General features: G+C 46.4%; 1 pseudogene; it reads right to left on the bottom strand.

Moving 5' to 3' along the window:
• Window positions 1–490: 490 nt before the first annotated feature.
• Window positions 491–13053, bottom strand: part of LOC102733892 (V-type proton ATPase subunit C 2-like) — a 29188-nt pseudogene continuing 16625 nt past the window's right edge.

Genomic DNA, 13053 nt, shown 5'->3' with positions numbered 1-13053 from the left:
AGTGGTCATGCTGACCTTTCTAGTCAAGAAGACCAAGGTCAGTGAGGGAATAAACATGAGGACAGTAGTCCTGGTTACTGAGGCACAATCCAGGGATCTCCATGGAGGCAACCAGTAGACTTGTAGCTGTGGCTTCATCCAAATGTCTGAGGGTGGAGTTTAGAACCTCTCTGAGTTTGGGGGGGTCACTTCCACAAGGCTGAAAACCCACTGGTTGTCCCTCCCTGGGCACGGACTCCACGCACATTCTCAGGGCCTTTGTGTGCATCTGGGCAGTGAAGGCTTCGCCGAGGTTCATCTGGAGCCTGGTAGCGGGATGCCCTTCAACCGGTGGTCCTGGCAGGTGCACGATCCCATTATAAGGGCAGCACAGAAAGTGTGATACTGTGGGTTCTTTTCTTTCCCTTTTCATTTATGTTTAATCCCAGCAAAATCCACCAATGGTGTATTTATCTTCTATGACTCTGGCTTTGAAATCACCAGTTGCTTTTCACAACAGAGTCTCATCCTCAGCAATTAGTCTGGTTGACCAAGGGACCACCATGTCCGAGACAGATCTGCAGTTTTGTCATTGTGTGTAGCTTGGTTTGGGAACAATGGCCAGGAGTGCGATGGAATGTTTGGACTCCAACACAAAGCCTCCTTTGCTCACGATACGTTCAGGGTCTGAGTGAAGAGGTTCTCTGTGGCTCTCTCGTTCACGTTGCCCAGGTTTGTCTCCAGAGTTCAAGGGCGGCCCGTGGGGGCTTCGTGTCCATCTCGATCTGTACCAGCTGCTGTGTGGCTGTGTCCATCACGCTCCAAAGTGGCTGCCTTGTGGAATATTTCGCTCTGTCTCATTCAAAGTGATGAAGTCAGCTCGGCTGGCAAGGAGGTTCTCCAGAACCTTCTTCTTTGCATCATCGATTACTTCTATCAGGCTCTGAGCCATTCTCTTTAAGAGGCTTTGGGCAAAGTTATCACGTTTCCCAGCTCCTCAGAGAAGCCGATGCAGGAATGTCAAGACCAGTGAGCCTGCATTCATCAGACAGGTTGGACTTGGTGGCTACTTCATTCATCCTGTCCAGGGTGTGTGGTTTCCCTATCTCCAGGAGCAGAAACTAAACAAGACCCTGACAGACCTCCAGTTTCCTTTCACGCAATTACCAGAGCCCACAGGACACAGGCGTGTGGTTCCCCAGAGGCTGTAGCTGCTGGGCTTCCAGATTATACACGTTGTCAAATATTCCTGTTCTTCAAAACATCCTTGCTAGCTTGGAATCTCTGATGTATCGATGGGAAAGGGCATTCCGTCAGTTTGGTTCTCTGGGAAGTGGATGCCAAGAGGGAGTTAGGAGTACAAGCAGTTTATGGAGGGCAAAACCCGTGGAAGATCAAAGTGGAAGGAAGCAGGATTGGGCAGAGAGGATTCAGGAAACGGACCTGAGAAAATTTCAGCCCACACAGTGGGAGGCCCAGAGCAGAGTTCGCCTGTTGGCAGAGTCTTGTGCATGGGGCAGAGTTGGCCAGGTACTGTGCCCCTGCTGTGATGTGCTCAGCTGTTGGCTGGCTGCCTGGGAAGAGGGAAAACCAAAGCAGATCCAGAGACTAGCAGGTGGAGACTGTCAGCTCACCAAACCCCTTGTAGCTAAGTGGCAACCTATGGAAATCCAGGTGGCACAGCTCCATGGCAGCCACAGAAAGGTATCTGTAAGGGACCCACTTCCACTCCTGAGCAGGTCTTGTTTTATTGGAGAAGTAGAGTTCATTCACACATCTGTTCACTCATTGATGCCTTCATTCATTTAACAGATATTTGCAGGGTGGCCAATACCTTTCATGCAGCCCCGTTCCCCAGGAGAGCATCACTCCTTCCAAGATCTTACACCTACTGACAAGGCCTCCGCACGGTGGGACGGGGCTGTTAATGCAGTAGTCGCAGGCGCTGGGGTGTGCAAAGGGCGTGAGCAGTGGGGGCTCTGCACCCAGCCTCTGGGGGCCCGACCACCCTTCCAGGGACATGCAGAGCCAATCTGTCCATCTGATCTTCCAGGTGGCTAAAATTCTGGATTTCTAGGAATAGAACATTTTATCTAAAACCCACGACTGACCACTAAGCTGATCCTCACTTCATGTTCGGGTGGGACCCAGGATTGGACAAGCAGATTCTTTCTCCTTTGGAATCCCTGCAGCAGGGAGCTATAGAGAGCCAAAGTCCAAAATCCAGGGGACTTGGGGTCAGAGATGATACACGAGACCCAATGCCATGGCAAGGAGAGAAACCAGGGCAGATGGGGGAAAGGACCAAGAGGGAGGAAAGCTGGAAATAAATCATAAAGAAAAAAAGCCTACACTTAGATACTTAGTTACAAATCAAATCCAAATCTAAGCACGAGGCACTAAGACATTTAATAGCTGGTGCTAATAATAACAGATGCTATTATTGTGTCTATTTTATAAATGAGGAAACTAAGTTTGAGGATGAAGCAGAAACAGAGCAGGAAGCTAGAAAAGATTGCATTTAGCTCCAGGGACAGGATCCGAGGGGTCCAAGCCCAGTAAGAGAATGGCTAGTGTAGGGTAAGTTACATGTGGTCTCCCATGGGGGGCCCCCACGGAAGCTGCCTATTAGGAAGAAGAGGCTCACCCCTTTCCCCCACGCCCTGCCACCCCATCTGGTGACAGCATTATCTGACTGGCAGGTGGACCGCCCACTCCCCAGCTGGGCACCAGGCACACTTTGGGTCTCCTTCTCAGCCTGTTTGTGAAGCCTCCTTACTTGAGTTTTTAATGGCCATACTTCATTTCTCCAGGATACTCGAATCACCAATTGGTTGTCCAGAAATTGATGACACGTCATCCTGGCCAACGTTAACACCTGCACTGATGGTGATCTTGGAGAACCTCACACAGGGACATCCAGCTGGGGTTGGGAAGGTGGGTGAAAGTTTAGCCCAGCAACGCCCAAACGCAGACAAGGTGATTAATGGGGGTGGTGACGAGGTCATTTTGCTAGATGCAATAAAGGGAGGGGCAGCTGTTGACTGGAGAACTTTGTCCAGGAGGGAGGATGGATTGCTTAGGAGGAACAAGGTCCCACCATAACTGTCCTCCCCTCTCAGAGTTGGGGGTGGTTCGGCCTGAAGCTGACAGTTGGCTGCATTAACTAAGAAGACGACCACTCTTTGCGGAGCCTCTGCTCTGTGTCAGGCATGCCTCGGGGCTGGGAATAAATCATGAGCAAAGGCAGAGGAAAATCCCCGCCCCCCCCGCCAGGGGACTTACATTCTGGGGCGGGGGACCCAGACAACTTAGGTGTGTTAGTAACACCCACCGTGTATCAGGAACAGAAGGGCCATTGATGAGAGCAAAGTGAGGAAGAGGTGCAGGGACTTTGGCTGGAGGGTGGGGGCACAATTTTAGGACACAGTTGGGAATTCCTCAGTGAGAAGGTGATCCCTTTGGAGAAACTCAGTGCAGCAAACAAAATGCAGAATCATGAAATGGTAACTGTAATTAACCACACTTACAGAGCCCTTGCTGTGCGCTGGGGACTTACTGCACCCCACAGTTTATGTCATTGATTCTTATTTAGTGACACATCTGTCGGGGGTCTTGCTATGACCACCTTCATTCTTTCTTTTTTTTTTTTTTTAAGATTTATTTGATTATTTGAGAGAGAGATCGAGAGAGCAGGAGGAGGGGCAGAAGGAGAGGGAGAGAGAGAATCTCAAGCAAACTCTGTGCTGAGGGTGGAGCTCGATGCGGGGCTCAATCTCACGACCCTGAGATCGTGACCTGAGCTGAAATCAAGAGTTGGTTGCTTAACTGACTGAGCCACCCAGGTGCCCCACCTTCATTCTTTCTACTCTCACTGTTCTTTCTTTCATTTATTACTTTATTTGAACACTTGTGATAAGTCATCCACTCACCATAATGGGAGCTCCATAGGGTAACAGAATTATTTTTATTTTTTAAATAGTGGACCCAAGTCTACTTGTCTATGGGTTTATATGTGATATTTGAGCAGGTTATAGCTTCCTCTACAAAATTATATATTCATAGCATGGTTTATTAAGATGGTTACTCTTCTCTTTGCTCTGTTCCTTAAACTGAAAATTACACCTTTAAATTCCTCATCCCATTATCACATTCCTGCGATCCCATTATCACATTCCTGCTACATTCTGTCTGTAAGACAGAAAAGGGCATTCCCAAGAGGAGATCCCCCAACCCCACCCCAGACGGGTATATAAATAGTAAGGAGCAGTTATGGAAATCGATGCTATTTTATCAGAGGAAACTTTAAAAGGCCTCATTTTTAGAAATGCTTTCAAATTGAAAATTTTAAATTTCCCTAAACTTATTCTTGGGGTCCAAACATGGGGAAAGCAACACAAAAAAGGAAAAAGATAAATTGAAGATTGGAAGAGAGACGTGACGGTCTGATGAATGTTACTAACTTTCCGTTTTATCAGAGGTGTAGAGACTTGAGCACGAATCCAACAGGCAGAGTAGCCAGAAATTAGGACAAAAGGTGTCGTCCTGACCACGCCCCCACATGGAGCCCCCTTCTTGGTGGCTCCTGAACTTGGGCTTCCTGCAGGTAGAGACTTCTTCTCATTTTAGGACAGAGTTCATGGGGAAATGAAGTGTCAGGAAGAAGCCTCATACCGCATCAAATGTGAGCTCATCTATTTCCTTTACCCTAGGGCAAGACTTTTGTTCCAACTCCTTTGAAAAGACCTTGTTACTTTGTGTTTTCGGGAATAATGGTTTACGGTAGGGTCACACGATGGCCAAAAATCATTTTTGAGCATTTCAATGGCCTCGTTTGTCTTTTGTCAGGAACATGCATCCTTATATAAGAGAGAGGGCCTTGGACCTGGGGACCCTCACTGTCCTCAGGAGGTCAGGGTGACCAGCTCTGTTCCCTGAGGGCTGCACCTCAGGGGAGTGGGGCCCACACATTGCTGCCGTCACCAACCTGGGGTTAAAAAAGAACCATCCCTTGGGCGCCTGGGTGGCTCAGTCGTTGAGCGTCTGCCTTCTGCTCGAGTCATGATCCCAGGGTCCTGGGATCGAGTCCCGCATCGGGCTCCCTGCTCCATGGGAGGCCTGCTTCTCCCTCTCCCACTCCCCCTGCTTGTGTTCCCTCTCTCGCTTTGTCTCTCTCTGTCAAATAAATAAATAAAATCTTAAAAAAAAAAAAAAAAGAAAAAGAACCATCCCTTTCATTACATTAAAATAAATTCTCAGTGTGATGTTAATAAATTCTGAACACCTTTTTAATGCCAGCAAACTTTTTTAATGAGGAAAAAGGGGTCTCAGGCTGGAGCATTTGTCGGTCAATCAAACTGGAATTTAGTGACATTATTTTGCATTAATTACAGATTTAGAAAGGATGTGTGTGTGTGTGTGTGATTAGTGATCCCTATTTCCAACTCTGGTAGAAATATAAATTTTCCTTTATGCATGTATTCATGTAAATACAACCCTATATCATGATTTCTTTGGTTCAGATGCGTGTGCACCCCCTCCTTGACTGCACACAACAGTTTGGGTCCTTGTAAGTCTGAATGGTCTTGCACTGAGGGACTAGACCACTATATATCCATCCGCTCTATGGTCTGTGTGCGTTTGGACGCTTCCTTATTTGGGGCCAGGGTGTGAATCTTGGGGGTTGGGTATGCGTTTCTAGGGTATACGTCTGCCCTGGAGTCATGGGTACGCACATATGCAGCTTTGATAGATATTTCCAAAGAATTTGTCAAAGGGCCTGCACCAAATGACTCCCATCAGCAGAGGATGGAATGTCCTCACTCCACACCCTTGCAAACACTTTGCATCTCTCTCCCATTCACGTTAGCCATCTTGGAAGGTGTGGTGAAATTGCATGGAGTTCCCTGTGGAAGGTGAAGAACCTTTCGTGGTCTCCTGGCCACTTAGCCTCCTTGATGAGGTGCCTATTCAAGCCATATGCTCACTCTTCCATTGGGTCATGGAGTGTTGGAAGGGAGGATAGTTGGGTGACTTTGGGGGAGTTAGTGAGAGGAAGGGGATCTGAGGGGTCTTCTGGAGCCCTGGATATTTTCTGGGTGTGTGGAGTTTTATAAAATTCAAGGGGTGCGGATTTTCTGTATACACTTACAAAAAGTTTCAAAGAAAAAAAAGAAGACTGCACAATTTTAAGAAAACAGTAAAAGAAGAAGATGTTTGCGAAAGTGTCCAAACCCTGGTAGGCTGCCCATGAGGGAGTAGGGTGGGGGAAGGGGCACTGGCTGAGGCCGTCGGCAAGCATCAGAGCCTAGATGAGATCCTGACCTCACGGGTTCACTGTCGGAAGCGCCGTGTCCACACGTCCTTGCCGCCCAGCATGGTCAGGAGGGACAGGGGCACAACCCCATGTGTCCAGGCCCTCTTCATTCCTGGCTCTGGAAGCTGTAACGAATGGATGCCTTGTGGGTCACTAATACGTTCGGGCCACTCATCTGCTTGAAACCCTTTATAGCTCCCAGACTCCACTGGAGAAAGCTTGGCAATCACCCCGAAGACCCGTCACCGTCTGGCTCCCTCCAGCCAGTCTCGTCACATACACTTGCTTCCTGTGCATCCTCTGTTCCAGCCTCCCAGGGCAACCTTGCCTGTGGGGAATACACCACATGCCTTTTACACCTAATACTAATAATTCAGCAAGATGAAAGATTGTCACACATTCAGCAATTTGTATGTGACGGTGGGCCATAGGCATTGCATGGGATTCTCCAATCGCTCTGTGGGGTGGGCACCTAGAGTGACTTCTCTTTTGTTCATAAACAACTTTGGACACTGGGCCAAGTGAAGACAGGCTGGGTTTGGTTCCTCACTGGCTGCTAGCCATCAACATGTTTTATGACTTGCTTACGTTCAGGACTGTGTTTGCCATCTGACTAAGAGTGCCCCCAGCTGGGACCAGAGTCTCACTCACCTCTTCTCCCGTGGCTGACCCAAAGTGAATGACCAAGGTGTGAACATTGGATGAAAAACCAAATGAGCCACTCCATATTTGCTTTTTATAATTGCTGCCATTCTTCACATGCAGCCAGTGATGTGTTCATGGGGTCCCATCAGGAGAACAGAACCTGTCCACATAGTTCAACAGAAATCATTTTATATGGGAGCCAGTTACAGAGGTGCCCTAAGAGCTCAGTCCACGGGAAAGTGAGGCAATCTGGAGATTAACAATGTCAGAAAACTGTCAGGGCTGGTGGGACCAAGCCAAGGGTCTGGGACCCTGAGGAGAGGTCCAAACCCTGAAAGACGGGCCACACCCCCAGAGCCAAAGCCAGTGTGGGAAATCTCCCAGCTGGTGTCAGGACCTCAGGGAGGTGGAGGGAACTGGACACGAGAGAGCAGAGCCAATGCTGGGAAGACCCCAAAGTTGAGAGAGGGCACTGAGAGAAATGCCTTGGTTGCTTCCCTACCTTAAGCTTCCCGCCTTCATTGACCCTGCGGGTCAAACCCACACAGACATGGGTACAGAAGCCTGGGACCCAGGGTCTGCAAGGACCAGCCCCTGCCACACAGACCAGAGCAGAAGAGCCGGGAATGAGACCCAGCACATGGGAAAAACCAAGGCTCAGTCCCAACTTTGTCATTTCCATGGGCTGATCAATATTATTTATTTATTTGTTTGCTCGTTTGTTTAAAATCAGTTAATTAACATATAATGTATTATTAGTTCCAGAGGTAGAATTCAGTGATTCATCAGTTGCATATAACACCCTGTGCTCATCACATCACGTGTCTTCCTTAATGCCCATCCCCCAGTGACCCCATCCCCCCACCCACCTCCCGTCCAGCAACCCTCAGTTTGTTTCCTATGATTAAGAGTCTCCTATGGTTTGTCTCCCTCTCTGATTTCATCTTATTTTATTTTTCCCTCCATTCCCTTATGATCCTCTGTTTTGTTTCTTAAATTCCACTTATAAGTGAAATCACATGGTATTTGTCTTTCTCTGATGGACTTAGTTCACTTAGGGCTGATCAATTTTAATGGATCCTGAGATTTGAGATCCCTGCCCCATCCGTCCATCCCTTGTTTCCTAAGCTTTGGGAAATATCTGTGGGGTCCGTCAGAAATGGATGGGTCCAGTACAGAATGGGTTAGGGCAGAGAGGAGACTGTTGATTCTGGTGGTCCTACACCCCACCTGTCCTCCAGGAAGGAAGCAGGACTGGGATCCAGGGCACCGATGAAGACCTCACAGGACAGAACAGAACCCATCACCATCACCTCCAAGGCCCTGGGATGACACCAGTCCTGACCTCATTCCTCACACTCACAGCACTGTCAGCTTACACCGGGTAACTGCTCTCTCCCATTTGGATACGAGCAAACAAAAACCATATCCTTAGTAGGAAAGACAAGCTCCTCCGAGTCATTTATCTTACAGGAGGGGTCATACCTTGGCTGCTTCTAATGTTTACCAGAATCTCCACTCTCTTCAGATCCCACATGGAATGGGTTTGGCACATGAGCAGGAAGCAGCCAGCCTAAAATGCAGAGAATGCTAGAAACACATCAGCTTTCATTTTATCACTAAAAGACCGCAGCAATTATGGTCCCCAGGAAAATATTCTTATTTCGCTTTTCCGTCGATGGTGAGGATGCTCTTTTTTTAGCAGCAACTACTGGATCCACTAACAAATGACAAGCCTGTGTGAGCGCAGTGGAGGGAATGGGTGGGGGGGTTGCCCTGGGGACGGGGAAGAAGAGGAGGAGGAGGCTTTCTACTGGAGGAGTGCAGTTCATATGGCCTGTTTTCTGTTTTTCTGCAACGTACAGTCCCAATTTCTACTCTTTGCGATGCAGACTAGGTTACGTGGGTCAATTACCTGTATGCGTTTTCTTCTTCATCTCTCTCTTAGGCAAAATACTGCCTTAAATTCCAGGAAGAGTCATGCAATCATGTCTGAAGGCCTCATGACATTGAGGGAATGCTGTTAGACAGATGTGAGATGCCCGAATCCCAGATGCCTCCTCTTAACACGGTTATAGATGTGGAGAGAAACAGTATTGGAAGTATTTGTAATTCTCAGCAAATGTCCTCAAAATGCCCCCCAGGAGCACAGATGGATTCACTAGCTGGCTTTCCAACTGTATAGAATAAGTGACTGAAATTCTATCTTCAGTTATAAATTAGCTTTGGGACTTTGGAAATATATCACAATATCTGTGAGCTGGAAAGATCTATGAATTTCAATCTGTCAATACCCACAAATAGTTCCAGGGCACTAAAAATACACAGACCCAGGAGCTTGGGACATCTGGTTTACCAGTATGTCTCTCTCTCTCTCTCTCTCTCTCTCTCTCTCTTCCTCTCTCTCTCACTAGCTTAGCTGCTAAACATGCTCCCATTTGCTGCTAGGAGCCACGATGATTTCAGGTGGATGTCTGCAGGTGGATGTATCTCTGTCTGAGTCAGACACATTTAACTTCATCAACGGAGTTATTGTTCTGAGGCCAAAAGATCTCCATTTCCTGTCTTTCAGTTTTGTTTCTCATATGAGTGTGGTGTTCATTTCCAGCTCTGACTGGCAGAATCCCTCCCAGCAGTATCAAAAGATGGAAGAAATCAGAGGCATGTCTGCTGAGCACTCCCCTGATGTACCTGTTCATTACATCAGACACAACGCTGCAGCAAGACAAATATTACAGGCTTGTGTGAAGTTCCAGAATGAATCCAGTAAGTGATGGGAACCTCCTATTCTCAGCTATTCCCTTTAGGAGGTGTTTCTCCTCTAATATGTGTATTCCTCCCGCTCTTTGGTGTTAAGAATCGACAAGACAGAAACCTCAAAGCACCTGAGATTCAGGAGGATGTGTCCCACTACAGAGCAGGATTTGTGGGTTGTTTCTGTCTCTGCTCTGTCTGTTTACTCTGAACCTAAATCCAGGTATTTGCTGCAGGAGTCTCTAAGGCGAAAATGTAGAATTGTCGAAGCAAACTCAGAAACCCTGCTTGAGCATCATGTTTGATTTCCTTCTCCTGAGCACTGGGAGGAGTGCCTAAGTCTGATGACCACCTTTCTGCTTGAAAGGAGTATGCGTTTTCTCTTGGCTAATATGAATTTAAGCCTAGATCCTGGGTTATTTCAATGCAGCTAGCTCATTGCCAGTGGAAACAGACACTGTGAAAATAGAGAAAAATCCAAAATTAGGTGACACCTCCAAAATCCACCACACTTAATCCATAAACATCAAAGTTGTCGCTGACCACCACCGACCTCTCATGTCTTGGTGGGGTTTTGCTGAATCTAGAGAGAAAATGATGCTAGAAAAATCTAACTTCTAAGGAAAAAAAGTAAGGAAGTGAAAAAAAATAAACAAGGATGAATAGTGTTTTGTTTCTTTTACTTTTTTCTATTAAAAAAAAAAATCTCACCCCTTCCAAGCCCCCAGCTAGCTTGGGATCACATAGCATTTTGCATGTAAATGGTCCAAAATGGGCTTTTGAACAGTGGACACCTCTAAAAGAGTTATGCAATTTATGTCCCAGGGAAAGGAAAGGTCCCTGCAAGTCTTTACCAAGTGCAATGGGAGGTTCTAGCTCATTCAGTTTCTGGTGAGGCTTTCTTCTTGACTTGCAGACAACTGACTTCTTACTGTGTCTTTACATGGCAGGAGACAGAGCAAGAACAAACTCTCGCCCCACCTTCATGACCTCATCTAACTAATGACCTCCCAAATGTCCCATCCCCAAATACCATCACACTGGGCGTTAGGGCTTCAACATGAATTTGGGCAGAAGACGACCCAGCTCATAGCAACTACCATCCCGAGTATAGGACAGTGACCGGTGATTACCCAATATGTTACAAAAAAAAAAGAACAACAACAAAAATAATAAAAGAAGGAAGGACGAAGGTTCCAGACTTGTTTTTTCCCCTCCCTTAGTACATGCAAATCTGTGTTGGGTGATTTTTTGCTAACTTAACCCCACCCCAACTCCCTTCCAATCCTAAGGACTACTTTTCAGAGATCTCTTCCAATGACGAGAAATCAAACAAGACAAAAATGAAGCAAAAGCCACAATCACTGGGAAGCAGGTAAGTGTGGCGGCCTCCGAGGGCTCCGAACAAGCTCAGCATCTGGTCAGACGTCTCAAGCTCGGCCTTTTCCCATTGCTTCGGGATGACGTCACTGGTGACTTTGCCTTGGATCCTCCCGCTGCAGCGTCCAGTGCTTGCCTCCTCCGGCTCCGCCCACTGTCCAATTCCAGTGTTAAACCCGGTTACTTGTAACAATTGCAGGAGCTGCTTTTCTGATAACAGATACCACAGCCACACCGATACAATATCCTAAAGGATGTCTTTCCCATTCTTTGTGTAATATTTTTGTTTTAGCAGAGTTTCATCCCAAGGGATTTTAAACCCGTATAAGTTTTCCTTGCACCCTCTTTTTGAAGCTAAAAGGACGAGATTTGTACAGGACGGCAAGAGGAAACTGCTAGTGGAGTGTATAGAATTACAGGATGAAGGAAGTCAGACATTGGGAATGAGCAAGAGACAAGTGTATTAATTGTAAATGTGTCCAGGCGCAAAGCACAGAACACTCAGCCAAAGGTTCCCTAAACCATAAAAATATGTATTTTTAGAAGTCCGGAGGTGAGTCCAGAATTGGCTTCATCATGAAGGTCCTGGACCCCGGCCATCTTTCCCATCCTCCTCCCAGAACTCTACAACAGGATGGGAAGACAGAGGTCACTACAGCTTTCTTGCAGGACAATTACTATCAAGAGAAAAATAGTCCCAGAAGGTCTCGGAAGACACCTCCTAACATCTGATTGGCCCAAACTGGATCCTACGCCCCATCTCTGGCCCATTCCCTGGCAGGGGAATGGGATTACCTCCACCGGATGAAGCCCGTCACCGTCCGTCCCCGGGGGTGGGCGAGGGGCTGATGCTGCTCACCACTGCGGGCTCCCAATCTGGCCCACCCCAAAGGGGGAGAACCTTCTCTACTCCAGGTACTCAGGCATCATTCTGGGGGATGTGAGTCCCCGTCATGGTGACTCAGCAATTCACTTTCCACGATTCTGTGTCCTTCTAGGCACATCAAGGTAAAGTTGTCTGTTTGGTGTGTGTATATCTATAATCCTTCCTCATTCTCCCGAATCTCCGTTTTAGACATCAAGGAAGCAGAACTGAGGCTCAAAGTCTCATGCGGGTAGCAGCAACTAGGTCGCAGTGTTTTATATTTATTTTATTTATTTCCATAGTTACCTACTATTTTTGACAAGCGGTTGGTTTTCCATTCATAGTTTCCATTCATAAAAAAAAAATTTCCTTTTCAAATATATTTAAGTATAATAAGGCTTTTAAAGTAAATATTACGTAGGTAACAGTACAAATATTATTGCAATTATGGGAAAAATTGTAGGAATGCTCAACAGAAGATTAAAAATAGGAAAGTATTGTTTAAAGATTAGCAAAAGAAGAAGGTTTGAGAGAGAAATAGGTCTACAGTGCAACTAGACCCATCAGGAAAACCTGAAAGCTGCCTCCAGATTAATTTCTAAAGCAAACAAAATATACAAAAATTTTGCTCTGTGCCAACTCCTTCTTCCTTCCGACAGCACCTCACCACTCCATGATGAATCTCCAAACACACACATTGTTGCAATTTTAAACATCAAAATATTGCGCTGTTTCAAAATTCATTTGAGCCAACCAAGGCACTTGTAGTTAGCTCCTGCCATAATTACCATTATTTCTGAAGACAGCCTGATATATTCCAGGCCATCATTAACCATCTATTGATTTCTTATTAAATTTGGAACTGAAATGACAGAATTCATGAGTGAATGCATATGTGTGTATAACACACACATACTTACACACATACACACAGTGTTTTAGGAATGTTTCTTAATCTCTGGTGCATACAAACAAAAACTATTCTAAAAATCAGGGTGAGTAACATCAATATTTCCTACCCAGAAAAATCTGCTTCATCCTGTATTTTTAAACCAGGCTCAGAGGCGTAAAAGTCCTGGTTCTGGTGAGCACTTATTTATTTATTTATTTTTTT

Source organism: Leptonychotes weddellii, chromosome 13, assembly GCF_054177405.1.
Source record: "Leptonychotes weddellii isolate Sample4059 chromosome 13, ASM5417740v2, whole genome shotgun sequence".
Classification (NCBI taxonomy): Eukaryota; Metazoa; Chordata; class Mammalia; order Carnivora; family Phocidae; genus Leptonychotes; species Leptonychotes weddellii.
The sequence above is the reverse complement of the archived record's forward strand: the minus strand, read 5'-3'. Positions and strand labels throughout refer to the sequence as shown.